Below are 20623 nucleotides of genomic sequence, written 5' to 3'. Positions count from 1 at the left end.
TTTTAAAAACATTTAAAAGTTTTTCCAAAGACACAATTTTAATTAAATTAATTCTAGAGACAACATTTTTATAAAAAAATTTCAAAACATTTTTTTCTAAAGACCAATTTTTAATGAATTTTTTATTCCATAAAAAATATCAGCGAAAAACTCTCTAAAGACATCTTAAGCTCGAGATTATTTCTTAAAGCCAAAATTTCAATAAAATTTTGCATTTTGCGACACTTCATTTTGCATAAACATTTTTGAAGTCTTTTTGGCACAAAATCGCACCTACTGTCAAAAGAAGTGGAATTATTGCCATAAATTTAATTTTTTAATATAGAAACTATCTAATGCAACAAGACTTTGAAAAGGTTGCAGAAATCTCACTCCTAAAAATTTGGAAAATTTTTTTCGTTTGATATTTAGTATTTAAAATATTGCGGACTATCGAAAAGCCAATTTTCCCCAAAATATTACTGGAAAAATTGTTGTAAGTGGTTTCAGTCGTCCACGTTACGCTAATCTAAATTTCTATACGATACCTATTTCCCAACTCGAGCTAGAATTTTTCTAAGGCAGCTCTATTCTTGGTTATTTTAAGTCGTTAATGGTTTTATTTAGTATTTCAAAAGATACAATTTTTGTAATTGTTTTAAACGAAAAGTTATTAAAAGTATCTTTAAGCCACAATCTTGATGCAATTTTCTTGCCAAAAATTTTATTTTATAAAAATTGTTCCGAAAGACATGCGTATAACAAATATATTTCTAAGGCATTCAATTCTCTTTTTGTACTCTCCACCATAGGATGGGGGTACACTAATTTCGTCATTCTGTTTGTAACTCCTCGAAGCATTCGTCTCAGACCCCATAAAGTATATATATTGTTGGTCGTTATGACATTTTATGTCGATCTAGCCATGTCCGTCCGTCTGTCTGTCGAAAGCACGCTAACTTTCGTAGGAGTAAAGCTAGCCGCTTGAAATTTTGCACAAGTATTTCTAATACGTGTAGGTAGGTTGGGATTGTAAATGGACCATATCGGTCCATGTTTTGATGTAGCTGCCATATAAACCGATCTTGGACCTTGAATTCTTGAGCCACTACAGGGCCCAATTTTTATCCGATTTGGCTGAAATTGTGCATGAGTTGTTTTTTTATGATTTTCAACAACTGCGCTAAGTATGGTTAAAATAGGTCCCTAACTTGATATAGCTGACATATAAATCGATCTTTGGTCTTGATTTCTTGGGATCTTGACTTCTTGAGATTGTAAAGGGCGCAATAAATTTTGTACAACGGCTTCTCCCATAACCTTCAACATACGCATCAAATACGGTCTGAATCGGTCTATAACCTAATACAGCTCCCTTATAAAACGATCTCCCTATTTTACTTTTTGAGCCCCTAAAGGGCGAAATTCTTATTCGAATTAGCTGAAATGTTTTTTGCTATACTATTCTTTGGTCGGTCCATGTTTTGATATAGCTGCCATATAAACCGAACTTGGGTCTTGACTTCTTGAGCCTCTAGAGGGCGCAATTCTTATCCGATTTTATTGAAATATTTCACGTAGTCTTTTGGTGTCACTTTCAACAACTGTGCTAAGTATGATTCAAATCGGTTCATAATCTGATATAGCTTTCATATAAACCGATCTTGGATCTTGACTTCTTGAGCCAGTAGAACGCGCAATTCCCATCCGATATGGCTGAAATTTTGCATGAGGTGTTTTGGTATGACTTTCAATAACTATGCAAATCGGTTCATAACCTGATATAACTGCCATATAAACCGATCTGAGATCTTGACTTCTTGAACCTCTAGTGGGTGCAATTCTCACCGCTTTGGCTAAAATTTTGTACAACGGCTTCTCTCATGACCTTCAACATACGTGACTTATATGGTCTGAATCGATCAATAGCTTGATACAGCTCCCATATAAAGATTTGCTTTAACCGTATATTGCCATTGGATTAAGGGGAGTTTATATTATGAATCGTCCCCCAAATACTTGACCCCAAAATTGGTTATCAAATTTGTTTTCTTATCTTAAATACCTTTCATTTGAGCCACTTATTGCCATGGTCAATAAATTTGTACTCTTTTGGGGGTATTTTGATATCAGATTCGAGTTCGAATGGGTATCAATTTCGTGCTCCACTCCACAATACCTTTCATTTGAGCCTCACATTGATATGGTCTGTAAATATGTCTGATTTCGTGGTGTTTTAGAGAGTGGGGTTGTCGCCCAAATATTTAGCCTTGAAAATATATCAGCATCTCTATTCTCATATATCGATACATCATTTATTTGTATGGCCTCGTTGCCATTTATATTGTATGGCCATATTGCCATTGGCCTCGAAATTGGATATCAAATTCGTTTTCTAATCTCAAATATATTTCATTTAAACCTCTTATTGCAGAAGTCAGCAAATATGTCCATGGTACGAAAATAGTATCTTGACTAACAGTTTAACAATATAAGTGCCTTTATCTGAATCCCATATGATCTTTATTGGTCTACGAATTTAAGTTTGGATGTAAGGTGTACTCCATTCTTTAAATACTTCATTTCAGCCCGATATTCTCATGATGTCCGATTTAGTGGTGTTTTCGGGGGAGAGATACTTGGCCCTGAAAAAATGTCAGCATCGTGCTCTTCTCTCAAATACCATTTATTTAAACCCCATATTGCTATTGGCTTAAGAGGAATTTACAGGATGAGGCGTCCCCCAAACACATGGCCCCAAAATTGGTTATAAAATTCGTTTTCTAATCTCAAATACCTTTCAATTGAGCCACATATTGGCATGGTTGAACATTTTTGTCCCTTTGGGGGTGTTTTGGGATAGGGGTGATGCCCTAAATACATGGTCCTACATTGGGATATAAAATTCGTATTCTACTCCCAAATACCTTTATTTGAGCCCCATATTGCGATGGTCAGTAAAAAATTGCTGTTGGTGGGGTATTTTGGGAAAGAGGTAGACCCCCAGAAAATTGGTCCCGAAAATGGGTATCAATTCTTGCTCTACCCCCCCACACCCTTCATTTAAGCTCCACAATGCCATGGTGGGTAAATATGCCCGATTTAGCGGTGTTTTGGGGATTGGATGGTCCCCAAGCCCGGAAAATATATCAGCAACGTACTCTATTCTCATATATCTATATATCATCTATTTGAACCCCATATTGCCATTGCCCTCAAAATTTGATATCAAATTCGTTTTCTAATCTCATTTAAACTCCTTATTGCAAAAGTCAGCAAATATGTCCGGCTTGGGGTATTGGCTCTAAAAACTATGAATATTTAGTTCCACTCTCTTTAAGACCCAAATTGTCTTGGAGAGCAAATACGTCCTATTTGGGGGTTGTTATGGTGGTGGGACGTCCGCTAGACAGTTGGCCCCAAATGTTGATACCAGATACATGGTGTACTCCCAAATACCTTTAATTTGAGCCCCATATTTCCATAGTCGGCAAACATGTCCGGCTTGGGGGGTGTTTTGGGGGATGGGCGGCCACTCAGTGAGTTGGCCTTGACAATATATATCGGATTCGTGTTCCACTCTAAAAGCCCTCTTATTTGAGCCTCATATTCGTGCTTAATTCTTAATTGGGCTACGAATTTAAGTTTATATATAAGGTGTACTCCATTCTTAAAATACTTCATTTCAGCCTGTCTACTCATAATTTCTGATTTACTGGTGTTTTGGGGGAGAGGTGGTCCCCCAGATACTTGGCCCTGAAAAAATATCAGCGTGCTCTTCTCTCAAATACCAATTATTTAAACCCAATATTGCCATTGGCTTAAGAGGAGTTTACAGGATGAGGCGTCCCCCAAACACATGGCCCCAAAATAGGTTAGCAAATTCGTTTTCTAATCTCAAATACCTTTTATTTGAGCCACATATTGGCATGGTCGAAAAGTTTTTTTCCTTTGGGGGTGTTTTGGGAAAGGGGTGATGCCCTAAATACATGATCCTAAATTTGGATATCAAATTCGTATTCTACTCCCAAATGTCTTTATTTGAGCCCCATATTGCGATGGTCAGTAAAAAATTGCTGTTGGTGGGGTATTTTGGGAAAGAGGTAGACCCCCAGAAGATTGGTCCTGAAAGTGGGTATCAATTCTTGCTCTACCCCCCAATACCTTTCATTTAAGCTCCACATTGATATGGTCAATAAATATGCCCGATTTAGGGATGTTTTGGCCCAAACACTAAGCACGAAAAATATATCAGCAACATGCTCTATTCTCATATATCTATATATCATTTATTTGAACCCCATATTGCCATTGGCCTCAAAATTGGATATCAAATTCGTTTTCTAATCTCACTTAAACACCTTATTGCAAAAGTCAGCAAATATGTTGGATATTGTCCCTAAAAACTATAAATATTTAGTTTCACTCTCTTTAAGACCCAAATTGTCTTGGTGAGCAAATACGTCCTATTTGGGGGTTGTTATGGTAGTGGTAATGTTGATATCAGATACATGGTCTACTCCCAAATAACTTTAATTTGAGCCCCATATTTCCATAGTCCGCAATACATGGTCTACTCCCAAATAACTTTAATTTGAGCCCCATATTTCCATAGTCCGCAAACATGACCGGCTTGGGGGGTGTTTTGGGGGATGGGAGGCCACTCAGTGAGTTGGCCTTGACAATATATATCGGATTCGTGTTCCACTCTAAAAACCCTCTTATTTGAGCCTCATATTGCAATAGTCAGAAAATACTTACTATTTGGGTGGTGTTGTGGGGTGGGGTGGCCCCATAGACACTTTTCCCGAATATGGATATCAGATTTGTGCTTTACTCCCAAAGACCTTCCATTTGAGCCCCATATTCCTATGGTCGTAAATATGTCCCCTTTGGGGTATGTTTTTGGAGAGAGACGGCACCCCAAACACTTGGTCCCATTTTTGGATATCAGATTCGTATTCTACATTCTAACACCTCTTATTTATGCCCCATATTCCCATGGTCAGTAAATAAGTCCTGTTTGGGGGGTGTTTTGGGAAAGTGGTGGACCCCCAGAAACTTCGTCACACATTTGGATATCAGATTCGTATTCTACTCGCAAATACCTTTCATTTGAATCTCATATTGCCATGGTCGGTAAATATGTCCGATTTAGGGATGTTTTGGGGCTTGGGGTGGCCCCCCTAGCACCTGGTCCGACAATTGGATATTAGATACGTTTGCTTATCCTAAATACCTTTCATTTGTGTCCCATATTGTCGTGATTGGTCTAAATATATGTTTGGTAGGTTTTAGGGTGGGGCAGACCCCCTAGGCACCCCATCCGAAATTTGGATACAAAATTTGTATTTTTAGGCTACTATACCAGAGCACACAAAATTTCGCTTAAATCGCACCACCCTTCTCCGAGATCTGCCGTTTCTGAAAATTAGGGTTAGGGGGAGGGTCCGCCCCCCCTTCAGATATCAAAAAATGTAGTACCCAATTTTCACCACGGGGTCATTATGCACCATCTGTGAAAATTGCAAGAAAATCGGTTCAGCCGTTTCTGAGTCTATAAGGAACACACAAACATACAAACAAACCTACAAACAAACACAAATTGATTTTTATATATAAGATTTGGTGGGTTTTGGGGGTGGGACGGACCCCCTAGTCATCCCACCCGAAATTTGGATACCAAATTTTAGATTTCAGGTTATTACAATATGACACACAGAATCTCCGAGATCTGGAAATTTGGATAAGGGGTTGGGTCCGCCCCCCTTGAGATATCAACAAGTAAAAGCGTTCTTAGTTCGGCCGGACCGAATCTTGGGAACCCATCACAGTGGATTCTGCTACAAATTTATATAAAAGAAATTTAATTGAAGGGCATTATATTATTTTATATACCAAACTTCTGTCAAACAATCAAAAATTAAAGCTTCTAGGAACCGAGCAAGGATGATCGAGACCGGTTCATATGGGAGCTATATCAGGTTATAGACTGATTTGGACCATACTTGGCGCAGTTGTTGGAAGTCATGACAGAATACTATAAGCAAAATTTCAGCCTAATCGGACATAAATTGAGGCTTCAAGGGGCTCAAGAAGTCAAATCACGAGATCGGTTTATATGGGAGCTTAATCAGGTTCTTGACCGATTCGAACCGTACTTGGACACTCGCTTCAGAACACTCTGTGCAAAATCTCAGACAAATCGGACAAAATTTGCGGCTTCCGGGCGCTCAAGAAGTCGAATCGGGAAATCGATTGAAATGGGAGCTATATCCAAATCTGAATTGATATGGCCCATTTGCAAACCCCCACGACCTACATTAATATTAAGTATCTGTGCAAATTTCAAGCGGCTTTACTCGTACGACCGTTATCGTGATTTCGACAGACGGACGAACGGACGGACAGACATTGCTAGATCGATTCAGAACATCGAGACGATCACGAATATATATACTTTATGAGATCTTAGACGAATATTTGAGGTGTTACAAACGAAATAACTAGATTAGTATACCCCCATCCCATGGTGGAGGGAATAAAAATTACCATTCTGCACTATATGCGAAAATTTCTAGAAAATCGATTCAGGCGTTTTTGAGTCTATGCGGAACATAGTCGGCGTTGACAAATTTTTTCACAGCTTGTGACTCTGTAATTGCATTCTTTCTTCTGTCAGTTATCAGCTGTTACTTTTAGCTTGCTTTAGAAAAAAAGTGTAAAAAAAGTATATTTGATTAAAGTTCATTCTAAGTTTTATTAAAAATACATTTACTTTCTTTTAAAAAATCCGCAATTACTTTTTGGGCAACCCAATATATTCTTCATCGTTTCAACATTGTAAGTCGATCTGGCCCTGTCCGCCCGTCAGTTGAAATCATGATAGCGGTCGAATGCGTGAAGCTACCCGCTTGAAATTTTCCACAGATACTTACTATTATTGTAGGTCGGCAGGGATTGCAACTGGGCCACATCCGTTCAGATTTGCATATAGCTCTCATATAAACCAATCTCCCGTTGTGACTTCTTGAGCCCCCGGAAGTCGCAATTGTTGTCCGATTTGGCTAAAATTTTGCATATAGTATTATGTTATGACTTCCAACAACTGATCCAAGTACGTCCTAATCGGTCTATAACATATAGTTCCCATATAGATCAATCTCCCGATTTGTCTTCTTGACCCCTTTCGAGGCGCAATTTTTGTCAAATTTGGCTTAAATTTTGCTTGTAGTGTTCTGTTATCACCTTCAACAACTGTAATAATTAAAGTCCAAATCGGTCTATAACCTGAAATAACTCCCATAAAAACCGATAACCTGATTTGAATTCTTGAGCCCCTGGAAGCCGCCATATTTGTCCGATTTTGCTGACACTTTGCATATAGTGTTTTATTATGACTTTCAACAACTGTGGTCTGTGTAAACCGGTCTCTCGATTATCCTTGTTCGGTTCTTAGAAGCTCTAGTTTTTGCTCGTTTGACAGAATTTTGGTATGTTAAATAAAATTATGCCCTCCAAATAAATTTATTTTGTATATATATTGTATTTTGCATAATCCATGGTGGTGGGTTCCCAAGTTTCGGCTCAGCCGAACTTTGCACGCTTTTACTTGTTATATATAGGACTAGCTGAACACGGTACGCTCACTGCGCCTTCTTTTACACCATCTTAAATACAACTTTCTTATCAATTATACTTCTTGGCATTCACTAAATTGGAAATGAAAATGAGACCATTAACATTCCATTAAGGATCAGGGGCGAACTTCTCACAAAGCGATGAGCGCAGTCCGATTCAAGTTTAAGATTAATGATATGCTTCACTATTTTTTTATCCGTGTCTGAACGGCGTACCGCAGGGCGACGCCTCTTTCTGGAGGAATTTTTTCATGGCTGCAATATCATATGGTACAGTAACTCCGAAACGCCGCCTGCATTAGGAGAGGATAACCGCCGCTGAAATTTTTTGTTTTCACCAGGATTCGAAGCCAGGCGTTCAGCGTCATAGGCGAACATGCTAACCTTTGCGCTACGGTGGCCTCCCGTGTGGTGGCATTCATAAGTTATTCCCCAGTTCCTGAAATTTTATCTAAGACAGCTTATTGTAGAAGTTTGTCCCAACGTAGGAGGGTTAAAAAAGAAACAGAAATAAACAAAGGTTAGTTCCTACATATTATTTATTCGATGGACAGGGGGAAGGAACCCCTCTTTAGATATCAAAACATTATATGTTTGAGGTTTGGGCGGCCTCCTGGGTACTTGGATCCAATTTTTAGTACCAATACGTTTCATTTGATACCAATATTGTTTTGATCGGTCCACTTATGATTTTGGATGGTGTTTTCGGGGTAAGTGGGAAGGGTCCGCCCACTTTAGATATAAAAAAATTAATATAATCTATTGTTCGTTCCAGACCATATTTGTAATCTACTCCTTAATACCTTTCATTCGAGTCCTATCTTGCCCCGATTGGTGAACTTTTTATTTTGGATGATGCTTTTTGCGCGGTTTCGAGGTCGTGCCGGCCTCCTAGGTCGGCATCCCGTTTGTAACACATCGCAATTTTGACCTGAGAACCTACAAACTTTTATATGTTCTTGATCGTCTTGACATTCTAAGCCAATTTAGCCCTTTGTGGCCGTCTGTTCGTCGATTTTCGAAAGAATTAAGCTAAGCACTTGAAACTTTGCATAGATACTTAAGTGAAGGTCGTTTGTGGATGTGCATGGGCTATATCGGTCCATGTTTTGATATAGCTGCCATATAAACCGATCTCTGATCATGACTTCTTGAGCCGTTAGACGGCGCAATTATTATCCGATTTGTCTGAATTATTGCATGAAGTGTTTTGTTGTAACTTCAAACAAATGTGGCATGAATGGTCTAAATCGGTTCATAACCTGATATAGCTTCCATATAAACCGATTTCCCGATTTTACTTTTAAAGCCTCTAGAGGGAGCAATTCTTATCCGATTTGGGTGAAATTATGCACAAAGAAACTCACTTTGGTCTCAAACAATCAAACCCTAATCGGTTCATAACTTAGCATTGCTTCAATAGCATAGCAATTCCTATCCATTGTACTCTGTTTGCCTATAAAGAGATATCGGGCAAAGAACTTGACAAATATTCGTGACATATTCGTAATCTACTCCCAAATACCTTTTATTTGAGTCTCATATAACCATGGTCGGCTAATATGCCCATTTGGGGGTATTTGGAGTTGGGCGACCTCCCATTACTTGGACCTAATATTTTATGCCATATTTGTAATCTACTGTCTAATACTTTTCATTTGAGTCCCATATTGACATGCATTTCGAATATATCCCTTGAGAGGAGTTTTGATGTTGGGGGGAAGGGGGGAAGGGACCCGCTGGGTACTTGAACCCAAATTTTAATACCATATTTGTGTTCTGGTCTCCAATACCTTTCATTTGATGCCCTTATTGTGCCCATCGGACCACTTTCGGATATGGGTTGCGTTTTTGCCGTAAAGGGGAGGGATCGTCTCCACCAGATATCTAAAAATTAGATAGGCTATGTTTCCTTCCAAACAAACGCATACAATCTATGAACATTTTAAGAAAATCGGTTCAGCCAAGTATCATATAGTCATAATGGGTCTAATGGCGTTTTTGAGGGGTGGCGTGACTTCCTATATTTCGATCTGATTTTGTATGGCAGATTCGAAATACACTTCCGAATACCTTTTATTTGAGCCCCATATTGAAATGAACGTTCAATATGTCTGTTCGGGGCAGTTTTGGGGCGGCCCAATGATGCTGAGACTCAAATTTTAATACCACATTCGTATTCTACTCTTCAATACCTTTCATTTGATACCTATATTGTCGCTATTGGTCCACTTTTGATTTTGGGTTGTATTTTTGGCATAAGGGGGGAAAGAGAAATTATATAGCCTACTAGCTGACTCTCCGCTGCGCCCTCTTTGACTTTGTATGGAACAAAAATTTGCTTGGAATATTTATTTTCGACAATTTAAAAGCTTTTAGTGAAATACCATGCTACGAAAACAGTATATCAATGGAATAACAGTTTAACAATATAAGCGCCTTTAGCTGAATCCCATATGATCTTTATTGGTCTACGAATTTAAGTTTGGATGGAAGGTGTACTCCATTTTTAAAATACTTCACTTCATCCCGATATTCTCATGATGTCAGGTTTAGTGGTGTTTTCGGGGCAGAGGTGGTCCCCCAGATACTTGGCACTGAAAAAATATCAGAATCGTGCTCTTCACTCAATACCAATTATTTATTTGCAGGATGAGGCGTCCCCTAAACACATGGCCCCAAAATAAGTTATCAAATTCGTTTTCTAATCTCAAATACCTTTCATTTGAGCCGCATATTGGCATGGTCGAAAAGGGTTTTGTCCTTTGGGGGTGTTTTGGGAAAGGGGTGATGCCCCAAATGGTCCTGAATTTGGATATCAAATACGTATTGTACTCCCAAATACCTTTATTTGAGCCCCATTTGGATGGTCACTAAAAAATTGCTGTTTGTGGGGTATTTTGGGAACGGGGTAGACACCCTGAAAATTGGTCCCGAAAATGGGTATCAATTCTTGCTCTACCCCCAATTCCTTTCATTTAAGCTCCACATTAACATGGTCGGTAAATGTGCCCGATTTAGGGGTGCTTTGGGGATTGGGGTGGTCCCCCTAGATCTTGATCCCATAGACTCTTTTCCCGAATATTGATATCAAATTCGTGCTTTACTTCCGAAGACCTTTTATTTGAGCTCCATATTGCTATGGTCGTAAATTTGTCCCCTTTGGGGGATGTTTTGGGTGAGAGACGGCACCCCAAACACTTGCTCCCATATTTGGATATCAGATTCGTATTCTACATTCAAATATCTTTAATTTAAGACCCATATTGCCATGGTCCGTAAATAAGTCCACTTTGGGGGTGTTTTGGGAAAGGGGTGGACCTCCAGAAACGAGATCCACATTTGCATATCAGATTCGTATTCTACTCGCAAATACTATTCATTTGAGTCCCATATTGCCATGGTCGGTAAATATGTCCAATTTAGGGGTGTTGTGGGGCTTGGGGTGGTCCCCCTAGCACTTGGTCCGACAATTGGATATCAGATACGTTTGCTTATCCTAAATACCTTTCATTTCAGTCCCATATTGTCGTGATTGGTCTAAATATATGTTTGGTAGGTTTTACGGTGGAGCAGCCCCCTAGGCACCCCATCCGAAATTTGTATTCCAAATTTTTATTTTTAGGGTACTATATGAGAGCACACAAAATTTCGCTTAAATCGCACCACACATCTCCGAGATCTGGCGTTTCTGAAAATTAGGGTAAGGGGGAGGGTCCGCCCCCCTAACGATATAAAAACAAATAAAAGCGTGCTAAGTTCGGTCGGGCCGAAATTTATATACCCTCCACCATGGATCGCATTTGTCGAGTTCTTTTCCCGGCATCTCTTCTTAGGCAAAAAAGGATATAAGAAAAGATTTGCTCTGCTATTAGAGCGATATCAAGATATGGTCCGGTTCGGACCACAGTTAAATTATATGTTGGAGACCTGTGTAAAATGTCAGCCAATTCGAATAAGAATTGCACCCTTTGGGGGCTCAAGAAGTAAAATAGAGAGATCGATTTATATGGGAGCTGTATCGGGCTATAGACAGATTCCGACCATAATAAACTCGTATGTTGATGGTCATGAGAGGAATCGTCGTACGAAATTTCAGGCAAATCGGATAATAATTGCGACCTCTAGAGGCTCAAGAAGTCAAGATCCCAGATAGGTTATGAACCGATTTGAACCTTATTTGACACAGTTGTTGAAAGTAGGAATAAAATACGTCATGCAAAATTTCAGCCCAATCGGAGAGGAATTGCGCCCTCTAGAAGCTCAAGAAGTCAAGTCCCCAAATCTGTTTATATGGCAGCTATATCAGGTTATGAACCGATTTGAGCCATACTTGGCACAGTTGTTGCATATCATAACAAAATACTTCGTGCAAAATTGCATTCCAATCGGATAAGAATTGCGCACTTTAGAGGCTCAAGAAGTCAAGACCCACGATCGGTTTATATGGGAGCTATATCAAAACATGGACCAATATGGCCCATTTACAATACCAACCGACCTGCACTAATAAGAAGTATTTGTGCAAAATTTCAAGCGGCTAGCTTTACTCCTTCGGAAGTTAACGTGCTTTCGACAGAGGACGGACGGACATGGCTAGATCGATGTAAAATGTGGCGACAATCAAGAATATATATACTTTATGGGGTCTCAGACGAATATTTCGAGATGTTACAAACAGAATGACGAAATTAGTATACCCGCCATCCTATGGTGAAGGGTATAAAAATTATATAGCTTATGTTTTCTTCCAGACCAATCTATACAATCTGTGAAAGTTTCAAGGTAATCTGTTCAGCCGTTTTTGAGTATATACGTAACAAACAAACAAACCGACAAACAAACAAAGAAACACAAATTGCTTTTTAAATAGCTGTAGACTAGCTCTGCTGGGACCGATTATGCTATGTTGGAGTGAAGTACTCTAAATTTGAAAATTTCTTCGTAATTGTAGTTGAAAATGTATTCCAATTTCCTATGGATTTTTCTACACTCAAGTACCTCTTATTTGAACCCCACATTGCAATGGTCAGTAAAACTCCTTCTTGGGGTGTGGTGGACCCCCAGACACTTGGTCCCAAACGTGAAGGTCAATTTCGTGCTCTATTCCCAAAGACCTCTCATTTAAGATCCATATTGCCTTGATCAGTAAATATGTCCGATTTGAGTGGTTTTGTAGTGGAGGGGTGACCCACGAAACACTTAGTTCCGCAATTGGATAATAGATTCGTTTTCTACTCTCAAATACCTTGAATTTGAGTTCCATATTGTAGTGGGTGGTCTATAAATCCGTTTCCGGGTTTTGGGGGTGGGCGGCTCTCCTAGGCATCCCACTAAAGGATTTGATAACAAATTTTTTGCTTTTAGATCCTCCCTATATATTATTTTTCTTTATTCAAAGGACCGATAGTTTGTCACAACAAAGATACATGCAGATGACTTATATTTACCACTCTGCCCTCTCTCTGTTCATGTTGGCATATTTTTAAGGATCAACTAAATCCAATTGGATCAAACAATTTCAGTTGAAGACTGCCAGATGACGCTAATTTAAATATATCGTGGTTGCCTATGAATAGTCATTTATAGACAACCACCATACCATATGACTACCTATTAAATAGTCATCATTTAGTCTTTTTTTATACCCACCACCGAAGAATGGGGGTATATTCACATTGTCATTCCGTTTGCAACATATCAAAATATCCATTTCCGACCCTATAAAGTATATATATTCTTGATCAACGTAAAAATCTAAGGAGATCTAGCCATGTCCGTCCGTCTGTCTGTTGAAATCACGCTACAATCATTAAAAATAGAGATATTTAGCTGAAACTTTGCACAGATTCTTTTTTGTCCATAAGCAAGTTAAGTTTGAAGATGGGCCATATCGGACAATATCTTGATATAGCCCCCATATAGACCGATGCGCGAATTTAGGTTTTTAGGCTCACAAAAGACACATTTATTCTCTGATTTTGCTGAAATTTGGGACAGTGAGTTGTGTTAGGGCCTCCGATATCCTTCGTCAATTTGGCCCAGATCGCTCCTGATTTGTATATAGCTGCCATATAGACCGATCCTCCGATTTAGGGTCTTAGGCCTATAAAAGCCACATTTATTGTCCGATTTTGCTGAAATTTGGGACAGTGTGTTGTCATAGGACCTTCGACATCTGTCTTCAATTTAGACCGATTCAGATATGGATATAGCTGTCATAAAGACCGATTTCTCGATTTAAGGTTTTGCCCCATTGGTCCGATGTCGCTGAAATTTGGGATAGTGAGTTTTTTTGCAACTTGGCCCAAATCGGTTCAGCTTTGGATTTAGCTGCCATAAAAGGCGCATTTATAATCCGATTTCACTGAAATTTGACACATTGACTTTTTTTCGGCTTTTCGACATCCGAGTCGTATATGGTTCAGATCAGTTTGTTTTTAGATAAAGCTACTAAATAGATCACTAGTTTGTTATGTACAATTGAAAGACCTGTATTTATTAGTATTTGGTCCAAATCGGAACATATTTCGATAAAACTGCTATGGGATATAAGGTATAAAATTTTCACCGAATTTTGATGAAAGGTGGTATACATATATACCCGAGGTGGTGGGCATCCAAAGTTCGGCCCGGACGAACTTAAGGCTTTTTTACTTGTTTTTAAATCATATTAAATGGTCTTATTAAACGATTTTCTGTGGTGAAAAACTAATTTGCCAGACTATTTATTTGTTGCGGTGGTGATAGTTCTTACCGTGTAAAACTCTTAAACAAAAAGGTGTTGACCTTAAAATGGTTGCAACCTTATCGTTAGGGTTTGCAACTCCTGCTTTCACGCTAAATGTTATAATTTCGGGGCTACGGCGGCCTACACATTAATAAAATCACACAGTGTCCCGTTAGGTCATTATAATTGAGGTGAGGTGGTCCACTAGATATATGAGCAGAATAATGATATCAGATTCGCAATACACAACCTTATACCTTTAATTTAACCTCATATTGTCATGATTGGTGTATACAGCCGTTTGATGGAGGGCGTCTATATGAGGGTTGTGCGCTACACTGCCACTTGTGCACAAATATGAATAACGCACTCAACTCAAAAAAATCTATCACTTGATTTTAATAGGTCAAATAACCAATTGGAGGCGATTTCAGAACCACCTAGGTTCTTGGACACAAAGTTTAATGTCATATTCGTAATCTGCTCTCAAATGCCTATCATTTGAGTTTCATCAAGCTATGGTTGAGTAGTATTCCCATTTGGGGAGCTTATCGGGGATGGCGCGACTATCAATTACTTGGAACTCGTATTTTATGTCATATTCGTAATCTACTTCCGAATAACTTTCATTTGAGTCCTATTTTGATATATACGTCCAATATGTCTATTTGGAGCAGTTTTCAGGTTTGGGCTACCCCTTGGATACTTGAACCCAAGATTTTATACCACATTAATTTTCTATTCTCCAATATCTTTCATTTGATACCTATATTGTCCCTATCGGTTAACTTTGATTTTGGGTGGCGTTTTTGCGGTAACGGGGGAGGGTCCGCCCCCTCCAACATCAACAAAGTGCATAGCCTATACCTCCTTCCTGACAATATTCGTAACCTAGACGCGAAATCCTTTCATTCAAGCCCCATATTGTCATTATCGTCCAATAATCCAATTTGGGGGGTTTTGGGGTCGGGGCGGCACCCCAGTTACTTGGACTTAGTATTTAATATGGAAATCGTACTCTACTCTGGAATACCTTTCATTTAAGTCCCATGTTGTCCCAATCGGTCCACTTTTATTTTTGGCTGGTACCTTTGGGGTAAGGGGGAGGGTCCGCCCCCATGCGATATAAAACAAGTAAAAGCGTGCTAAGTTCGGCCGGGCCGAATCTTATATACCCTCCAACATGGATCGCATTTGTCGAGTTCTTTCCACGGTATCTCTTTTTAGGCGTGTTCCCTTGTGAACACACATATGACTACAAACAACATGCAAAGTTTGGTCGTGAATAGGGTAAATTTGGTGACAAGGACATTAAATCGGATTGATTCCTCGCGTGACTTCTCGTGTCTAACGGATCTTGGTAAGGTTAGAAGCTTTATTTCTGGCCTCAGGAATTCAAAGTCACCCCGAAAAGACAGTATTCATAATATAGTGCTTAAAAATCTCTCTAATTATGCGTTTTCAATATTGGTCAAAATATTTATTTTTTGTATAACTTATTCATACTTTCCGAAGTTTTTTAAGAAGGCTGAGGTTATCCCAATCCCTAAAAACGGTAAAGATCCAAAACAACCATCAAGCTATCGACTATTTAGTTTACTTCCATTAACAAAATTTTTGAGAAAATTGTACACAACAGGCTTAAGTCATTTGTCGATGGGACCAATGTACTTCATAGGTGCCAACTTGGGTTTAGGGAGTAACACTCAACTGTCAATTAAAAGAGTGGTAGATATAATAAGATCTAATAGACGCCAAAGAGTTTTACTGCTAGACATTGAGAAAGCCTTCGACTCCGTCTGGCACAATGGCCTGATTTACAAACTATATATCCAACAGTCCAATTTATTTAGTGAAAATTTGACAGACCTTTCTTTCTAAAAGGTCTTTTATTGTCGATATCGACGGTTGTCAGTCGGAAGAAAAATGTATTTAAGCAGGAGTCCCTCAGGGTTCCGTGCTGTCTCCACTTTTATATTCTCTATTCATATCAGACTACAAATCATTAAACGGGAACGATATTGCCTTTTATGATGATGATAGCGCTTTTATATGTCGGGGAAAGGTTTCTAATGCCATTGTTTATAAAATGCAGAAAGCCCTCTCGGCAGCTACCCGATATTTTTCAAAAAGGTAAATTAAGGTTAATGAAGAGAAGAAAGCGGATCCCAACTCATTCATTATCACTAAAGGGGGCTCACTATCCCCTTCTTGAACTCTTTTAGATATTTAGGAGTTACATTGGACAGGTCATTTACCTTCAAGGAACATTTAGATATTACATGTCAAAAGGCCATACGATGTGGCAGAGCACTATTTGCACTCCTTAACAAGAAATCGAAACTGAATTTTAAGAACAAGTCACTTTTGTATAAAATGTGCATTAGGCTGATTATAACTTACGGCTGCCCGGTTTAGAGAAACTGTGCCAAGACACATAGGAAAAGATTATAGATTATACAGAACACGAATTTAAAGATTATTAAGAACCTTCCGAAGCGTTTTTCCACTTCGGCATTACACAGCTTATCTGGACAGAAGATAATAGAGATGTTCTTAGACGATTTGACGCTGACATTTGCCGAGATATGCAGACGGTCAAGCTACCCCCTCATAAGATCTTTGGGTGTCAATTTTTTTTTAAGATGATACTAGATAAAATTTCCTTGAAATGCATGTGGGGGACGGGTATTGTTCCTACGGACCATCAAGGAGTAATTTCAGTTTGAAAATAAAAAGGGAACACAGGGTCTTTCTCACCCGCCGGACAACTACCACATGATGATCAATGTTATAGCAGTTAAGCCACACCAAGCGAGTAGCGGAAACGCCAATACGAACAAAGTGACGGCTGAGTGGTCAAAGTTGATGACAACCTATCGGTTCTCTGAATAAAGAAAAATAATATATAGGAATTTAATTAAGGTTGTTTGCGGTGTTATTTTTTAACTTTTCTACCTTGAGACGAGCATTGACAATAATTGTATAAAGTAATTTAAGAACCTATCTTTGCCATAGATAAAAAAAGAAATATACAAAACAAGTAAAAGCGTGCTAAGTTCGGCCGGGCCAAATCTTATATACCCTCCATTTGGAACAGTTGTTAGAAGTCATAACAAAACACCTCATGCATAATTTCAGCCAAATCGGATGAGAATTGCGCGGTCTATTGGCTCAAGGATTCAAGATCGGTTTATATGACAGCTATACCAGATTATGAACCGATTTGAATCATACTTATCACAGTTGTTGAAAGTGATACCAAAATACTATGTGCAAAATTTCAGTAAAATCGGGCGAGCATTGCGCCCTCTAGAGGCTCAAGTGGCAGCTATATCAAAATATGGACCGATTTGGCCCATTTACAATGCCAACCGACCTACACTAATACAAAGTATTCGTGCAAAATTTCAAGCGGCTAGCTTTACTCCTTCGAAAGTTAGTGTGCTTTCGACAGACAGACGGACGGACGGACAGACGGACGGACATAGCTAGATCGACTTAAAATGACATGACGATCAAGAATATATATACTTTATGAGGTCTTAGACGCATATTCAGAGGTGTTACAAACAGAATGACGAAATTAGTATACCCCCATCCTATGGTGGAGGGTATAAAAATGTCTATAGTATAAAGAATTTGGAAGAAAAAATCTCTAGAATTAAATGTCAAATTGTTTTATAGACTAAGAACGAGTAACAAATTTGTCGCTTGGTGTAAATAAAGGAGCAGCTACGCTGGCCGGGCTCAGCTGGTCTTATCTAAAATGTAAAAATGAATTTGTGTTTGTTTGGCTGTTTGATTTGTGGTGGTTCCACAATTATTGTCAATCAAATAGATTTAAGTTTTAATTATATTTGTTAATTCAAATAACTATATATGAAATTTTAAAAATTGATTTTCTCTAACTAATAGTCTTATAAATAACTTTTTTGTTATACCCACCACCGAAGGATGGGGGTATATTTATTAACGAAATATCAATTTCCGACACCATAGAGTATATATATTCTTGATCAGCGTTAAAATCTAAGACGATCTAGACTTGTCCGTCCGTCAGACTGTTGAAATCACGCTACAGTCTTCAAAAATGGAGATATTGAGCTGAAACTTTGCACAGATCCTTTCTTGTCCATAAGCATGTTAAGTTCCAAGATGGGCTATATCGGACTATATCTTGATACTGCGAATATGATATCATCATTCTGCTCATATATCTAGCGGACCACCTCACCCCAAAATAGTTGATCAATTATAATGACCTAACAGGACACTGCCGCCATACCCCAAAGTTATGACGCTCAGAGTGATAGGAGCAGTTGCAAACCTTAACGTTGAGGTGGTCGCCATTTTTAACTCCTCGACAAGGAGCCTTCCTTTCCTAGACAACTCCAAACAACGTTTCATGTTCAAAAGTTTTACATGGTTTAATTACTAAAAACTGTCGCAACAGCACCAAATATAAATAACGGCAAACTAGTTCTTAGCCACTGAAAATCGTTTAATATGGCAATTTAATTTGATTTAAAAAGTACTAAATTATGACTATTCAGCATGTAGCCATATAGTCAGTTATAGACAACTAACTCATGACACCGTAGCGGAGAGGTTAGCATATCCGCCCATGATGCTGAACGCTTCAGCGGCGGTTTTCCCGTCCTAGTGCTGGCAACATTTGTGATGTACTATGCCCTGAAAAAAATCTCCCCAAAGAGGTGTCGCACTACGACACGCCGTTCGGACTCGGCTATAAAAACGAGGCCCCCTATCATTGAGCTTAAACTTGAATCGGACTGCACTCATTGATATGTGAGAAGTTTGCCCCTGTTCCTTAGTGGAATGTTCATGGGCAAAATTTGCATTTGCAACACATGATGATCAATGTTATAGGCACTAAGCCGTTCCAAGCGAGTAGCAGCATAGACAAAGGAAATCTATAGCCTCATAACAATATGTTCAAACAAGTAAAAGCGTGCTAAGTTCGGCCGGGCCGAATCTTATATACCCTCCACCATGGATTGCATTTGTCGAGTTGTTTTCCCGGCATCTCTTCTTAGGCAAAAAAGGATATAAGAAAAGAGTTGCTCTGCTATTAAAACGATATCAAGATATGGTCCGGTTCGGACCACAATTAAATTATATGTTGGAGACCTATGCAAAATTTCAGCCAATTCGAATAAGAATTGCGCCCTGTGGGGGCTCAAGAAGTAAAATAGAGCGATCGATTTATATGGGAGCTGTTTCGGGCTATAGACCGACTTAGACCATAATAAACACGTATGTTGATGGTCATGAGAGGATCCGTCGTACAAAATTTCAGGCATATCGGATAATAATTGCGACCTCTAGGGGTCAAGAAGTCAAGATCCCAGATCGGTTTATATGGCAGCTATATCAGGTTATGAACCGATTTGAACCTTATTTGACACAGTTGTTGAAAGTAAAAATAAAATACGTCATGCAAAATTTCAGCCAAATCGGATAGGAATTGCGCCCTCTAGAAGCTCAAGAAATCAAATTCCCAAATCTGTTTATATGGCAGCTATATCAGGTTATGGACCGATTTCAACCATACTTAGCACAGTTATTGGATATCATAACGAAATACTTCGTGCAAAAATTCATTCAAATCGGATAAGAATTGTGCCCTCTAGAGGCTCAAGAAGGCAAGACCCAAGATCGGTTTATAAGGGAACTATATCAGGTTATGGACCGATTTAAACCATACTTGGCACAGTTGTTGGGTATCATAACAAAACACGTCGTGCAAAATTCAATTCCAATCGGATAAGAATTGCGCGCTCTAGAGGCTCAAGAAGTCAAGACCCAAGATCGGTTTATATGGCAGCTATATCAGGTTATTAACCGATTTGAACCATACTTGGCACAGTTGTTGGATATTATAACAAAACACGTCGTGCAGAATTTCATTCCAATCGGATAAGAATTCCACACGCTAGAGGCCCAAGAAGTCAAGACCCAAGATCGGTTTATATGGCAGCTATATCAGGTTATGGACCAATTTAAACTATACTTGGCACAGTTGTTGGATATCATAGCAAAACATGTCGTGCAAAATTTCATTTCAATCGGACAAGAATTGCACACTCTAGAGGCTCAAGAAGTCAAGACCCAAGATCGGTTTATATGGCAGCTATATCAAAACATGGACCGATATGGCCCATTTACAATACCAACCGACCTTCACTAATAAGTAGTATTTGTGCAAAATTTCAAGCGGCTAGCTTTACTCCTTCGGAAGTTAGCGTGC

This window comes from Stomoxys calcitrans, chromosome 1, assembly GCF_963082655.1.
Source record: "Stomoxys calcitrans chromosome 1, idStoCalc2.1, whole genome shotgun sequence".
NCBI lineage: Eukaryota > Metazoa > Arthropoda > Insecta > Diptera > Muscidae > Stomoxys > Stomoxys calcitrans.
Note: the sequence above shows the minus strand (reverse complement) of the source record.